Source organism: Rhinolophus sinicus, chromosome 8, assembly GCF_057876585.1.
Source record: "Rhinolophus sinicus isolate RSI-liver-muscle chromosome 8, RSI-T2T, whole genome shotgun sequence".
Classification (NCBI taxonomy): Eukaryota; Metazoa; Chordata; class Mammalia; order Chiroptera; family Rhinolophidae; genus Rhinolophus; species Rhinolophus sinicus.
Window position 1 is genome coordinate 30,709,926 of NC_142508.1, and position 5,527 is coordinate 30,715,452.

Below are 5,527 nucleotides of genomic sequence, written 5' to 3' on the forward strand. Positions count from 1 at the left end.
GTCTACGGCCATACCACCCTGAACGCGCCCGATCTCGTCTGATCTCGGAAGCTAAGCAGGGTCGGGCCTGGTTAGTACTTGGATGGGAGACCGCCTGGGAATACCGGGTGCTGTAGGCTTTTGCTCGCCTCTCCTTTTGCGCCGCCGCCCCGGCGTGGCTCCCTCCGAACCCCTGGCGCCCCTTGCCCCTCTTCTGCCGCCCAGCCAGCCGAAGGTACCCCTGGCCAGCGGCGGGTCAGCCGCCCGGCACTACAAGCTCGCAGCCCGGGCCGCACGCCAGGCCCGTCGGCCCCGGCTCCCCCCCACACCCTCTTCTCAGTCCTCTTCGCTCCCGCAGGCCGACAGCCCGCAGCCCTTCGCCGAGCCGCGGTCGCCGCCGTCGCCGCCGCTGCCATCGCCGCGCTCCCTCCCGCTCCCCGCCCCCGCCGCCCCCAAAGCCCAAGCCCAGGGCTGCCTGCCGGCGCAGGCCTCCACCAGGCTTTCTCCATCCCAGGACGTGCCGGTCCTTTGCACCTCGGCCCGAGCCCAGGGGACGACCATCCCTGTGCCTGCACCTGGGCCCCGAGACACAGGATAGGCGTGTCCTCCGGCAAACGGGATGCCCACCCGCCCCGCCCCACCGGGGGCCTCTGTCTCTGCTGGCAGGCACCTCGCCCCACACCCCCGCGCGCGCGCGCGCGCGCGCGCCCCCTCCCGTCTCCCACAAGAGCCAGGAGCCCTCGGTTCCCGCCGGCCGCAGTGGCCCCGACACACAGGGGAAAAAGAGCCGGGACAAACCAGGGGACGGAGAGAGCAGCACCCCAACACCCCGCACGCCCTCGGGCTCCAGGAGAGACCACCATGTCGGAGCCTGCCGACGAGACGAACGGTTCCTGAAGTGGGGAGTGAGGATTGAGAAGAAAATAGACAAGAGACAAAGATGGGATCGGGAGGGCGAGCAGTTCTGACTAGACTGCTGCGCCTGCTTGATTTTTCAGCATTCTTTTATACAGACAGAAACAGGAAGGTTACATAAAGCGGCTGAGGCAGCAAGTACAGATTAGTTATGTTTTTCCAAAGTTTGGCCCTGACTGTCTTTAGACCTTTTGAGATTGTCCCATTCCCAGAACAGCAGGTGTCTGTTTCTGTTTGTTCTTTATGCTTATCGGAGTTCCCCTCAGCCATCCTCCCAACCTCTGCTTGTAGTTACATTTTCTTAACGCTTGATGCTCCAGCTCCCCGCAATTCCCCCTTTTTTATTTTTTGAGATCGTGCCTGGCTTAGGTGGTCAGTACAGACATTCTCACTTACCCGTCATTGGATATCCTTCATCAAAGCGATCGACTCCTGTCTTAGGTTGTAAGACATCCACTGATCATTACCCGTCATTGGCTACCGATCTCCTTCGGGGTTAGACAGGGGCAGTGGCTTTTGGTTTATTAGCCATGTGGAGCCTTATTTTGTGAATTTCTCCATAAATATCTGTGACTATCCCCATCACAGCTTCTGTGATGCAGGGGAGGAAACATAGTATCAGGAGGATCACAACAGGCGGAATTACAAGGGGAGGGGGGCATAATTTGAAGCATTGAAGAGTATGATGGCAATACATTGTGAAAACTAGAGACAAGTTTGTTGAGAGTATCAGCTATATCGGTGTTTAAAGGAGAGGTCTCTTGCAGTGTCAAGACCTCTTTATGAAACTGGATAAGATCAAGAGTAACATTTTTTTCTTACACGGTCTGTGAGACTCGTACCTCATAGCAGAAAAATGTTTATTCCAATCACCCTTTGTCTGTTAACAGCCGAAGCATAAAGTCCCATGATGTCTTACCTTCTCAGGGTCAAGTCACCCATATTGTAACAGTTCTGTTGAGATAAGTGGAGAGAACTGATCTTCATTGCCCTCATGACTTCTCTCACAATCAGGTGAGAGAGGAAAGCCAGAGACAGCAATGGCTTTTGCCAGGCAGGGGGAAGGGGAGGAAAGGCTCCTTTTTGGATCTTCTAAGGCAGCTCATTGGGGGTCCCCACTCGGTTCCGCCCGGCTTAGGTTGTATCTCCCGTGAGATATCTTACCCGTCTTTGGCTGCAAACCATCTTTGGGGGACCAGACAGAGAGACATAAGGTGTAAACACAAGAATGGAACAGTAGGGGGCGTGGATGGGTATCTACAGATGTCTTCTCTTCTGTGGGCTGTCGCTCATGGTATGGTTTAACACCGACCAGGAATTCACAAAGGTTTTTCTTCCGGACCTGGAGAAATACAAGCAAAGCCTCTTCCCCGTGTTATCTCGCGGGGAGAAGTAGGATCAGCTTCCCCACGTAATATTTTAAACAAAGGTTGTAATTCACCGGTTGTCAACCGCAACTGAGGTCTAATCCAGTTAATGCCTCCCAGTAGCTTTTGGAAATCATTTAACGTTTTTAAACAATCTCGCCGGATTTGTATTTTTTTGAGGCACAATGGCCTGAGGCATTAAACAATATCCCAGATAAGAGTAAGGAGGCACTTGCTGAATTTTTTCTGGGGCTATAACTAGCCCATAATTGTGGAGCTTTTCTTGTAAATGAGCAAAAGCAGCAAGCAACTTTGGTTCACAAGAGTGGGCAAGAAGTATGTCATCCGTGTAGTGGATGATGTAAATATCTGGAAATGTCCTTCGGGTAGGTTTTATTGCAGCTGATACAAGTTTTTGACATAATGTAGGGCTACTAGCCATTCCCTGAGGTAGCACTAGCCAATGATAGCTCTTAAAAGGTTCTTGTAAATTAACGGAAGGAACACTGAAAGCAAATCCAGGGCAGTCATCAGGATTTAAAGGTATAGTATAAAAACAATCTTTGAAGTCCAAAACAATTTTACATGTGTGTTTTGGTGTGGCTGCAGGACAGGGCAAGCCTGTCTGTAAGGCTCCCCTTCATTTCATGGTTTTATTAACTTTTTCTAAATCTTGTCATAATCTCTATCTACCAGATTTTTTTTTTATTTTTTTTTTTTTAATAACAAAAATGGGAGAATTCCCGGGAGAATTGGAGGGGGCAATGTGTCCCTTTTTAAGTTGCTCCTGTACTAGCAGCTTGGCGGCTTGAATCTTTTTCGGTTGATAGGGGCCTCGGGCAGTGGATCTAGCCCTGCAACTACACTTGGAGGAGAGCTTCATTGTAACCCAGGCTTCTATTCTGATTGAGATTCTAATAAAGGCCCAGTCTGTTGAGCCTGGACTAATTGCATTTGAACAGAGAGGGAAGTGAGTGCAGCTTGTAATCTTTGCACCTCTGCTTCCCAGGGGGATCCAGTTTGGGTTGATCATTCTCAGAGTATCTGATTCCCTCGTGTCTAGGATCGATCACATCCCTAACCAAATTCCATAAGGAAAAAGTATCTACTGGTACTTCAGAGGGTCCACGAGCATCATAATATCCCTGTAAACGCTCTCTCACCTTTTCCCAAGTTTCTAAGTTTAAAGTCCCTTCTTCGGGGAACCAGGGACATATTTGTACTACAAATTCTAAAAATCGAAGCAACTGTGCTTCACTGGTTTTAACTCCTCTAGCTTTTAGCATGCTCCTTAACATGTGAGTAAACAGCCTTTTACTGTTACCCTGTCCCATTTTATTTTACTCCCGACTATGGTATCTCACCGCTTTCACTAACCTTATTCGACGCGTCTCGTTTGCAAGCGGAGTCCTTCACTGATTCCCCAGTAGTCAGGTCCCTGTTCGGGCGCCACTTGTCGGAGCCTGCCGACGAGACGAACGGTTCCTGAAGTGGGGAGTGAGGATTGAGAGAAAAAATTGGACAAGAGACAAAGATGGGATCGGGAGGGCGAGCAGTTCTGACTGGACTGCTGCGCCTGCTTGATTTTTCAGCATTCTTTTATACAGACAGAAACAAGAAGGTTACATAAAGCGGCTGAGGCAGCAAGTACAGATTAGTTATGTTTCTCCAAAGTTTGGCCCTGACTGTCTTTAGACCTTTTGAGATTGTCCCATTCCCAGAACAGCAGGTGTCTGTTTCTGTTTGTTCTTTATGCTTATCGGAGTTCCCCTCAGCCATCCTCCCAACCTCTGCTTGTAGTTACATTTTCTTAACCCTTGATGCTCCAGCTCCCCACACCACCACAAGGGGAAGAGCAGGCACGCAGGCACACAACCCTCACAACGAGGGTGCCTGGGGCTGCCACTCTCCGCCCGCGGGCGGGACCCTGGGCGGGGCTCGGAGCCCACCGGCACTCCGGAGACCCTGGCGGCCCGCCCCGGGGGCTTTGAGGGTGACTGCCAAAGCCCGGGCACTGCCTCCTTAGCGGAGCCCAGCCCCGGGCTCCACCACACACCGGTGGAGAAGCTGCCACCGCAACACAGCCTCAGTGCGTCCGTCCCAGTCCGTGTCCCAGCCTGTGCGTCCCCCCCACCCTCAACCTCCACCCCCTGTCCGTCTGGCTCTGCGACATGCCTGTTGGGCTGTGGCTCTCGCTCAGGAGCTCTCTCCCCGCGTGCCAGCCCCCTCTTTCTCTGTCTCTGTCCATGTCTCTCTGTACGTCTAGATACATACATGCACATATACGTGTATATTTCCATCTCGCTCCCTCCTCCTCCTCCTCCTCCCCCCCCCCCCCGTTCTGTCTGTCGGTCCCTGTCCTGCGGGGACTCTAGTCCCTCTGCCCGCACAAGAACGCAGGATATGGCGAGGCCAAGAAGGAACACCAACGGAGCCATGGATAGGGGTCTCATAGCACCATTTCTCACGGGCGGCTGGCTCGGAGACACAGCAAGCCGGAGCCGCACGATCCCCAACCTGCCGGCCGCTTCTCTGCCAACCAACCGACCCACCAACCGACCGACACGCCAAGCCGGCCAACTGCAATCCGCGCCCCTCTGCAATTTGCAGTCCACCATCCGCGCTTCCTAGCTTGGCCACCGCAGCTGTACCGGTGGCCTATGGCCAACTGGCAACAGCTGACGGCCAAGCGGTCACAGCTGATGACCGTGCACCACCCGAGGCAGCACCCCTCCACGCGAGGCCCAGAGCCTGGAAACGGCTCTCTGGGACTCTGTCGCCACAGTCCCCGCCTGTCTCTCTCCGCCTCTCTCTTGCTCCGTCTCTGGCCTTCTCTCATCCTCTCTCTCACCTCCCTGGGTCAGGAGAGGTGACGTGTAGCCAGTGAAGGGACCGGAGATCGGGCGGGACGCTGGTCGCTGAGGAGGGGCGAGGGCCCGGACGGAAGGCTGTGTGACGAAGGGTGACGGCAGACTGGAGCCGCTGCACCCTGGTGGCACGGGTGGCTCCCCGTGGCTTTGGGCCAGTCGGTGGGGCCGGCCAGTGCCAGGGCCAGGGCCGCGCGTGCCTAGGGCCGGAGGGGCCTGAGAGGACCCTGCGACCCCCTCGCTTGCCACGAGCGGGGGACCGCAGAGCAGCCAGGCGGGTCTGGGGTGGTGGGGCTGGGGGTGGGGGTGAGCGGGGTTGGGGGGGGCGGGGTGTAAGCCGTACGGGGCCCGGGGAGTCCCAGGATGCCAGGGCGCCGAGACTTCTGTCACCGTCAGGGA

General features: G+C 54.8%; 1 non-coding gene across 1 annotated transcript; it reads left to right on the top strand.

Annotated features, from left to right (window-relative positions):
- On the top strand, positions 1-119 carry LOC148757452 (5S ribosomal RNA). Its single transcript, XR_016022280.1, has one exon. It is a non-coding gene; the product is annotated as a 5S ribosomal RNA (ribosomal RNA).
- The last annotated feature ends 5,408 nt before the right edge of the window (positions 120-5,527 follow it).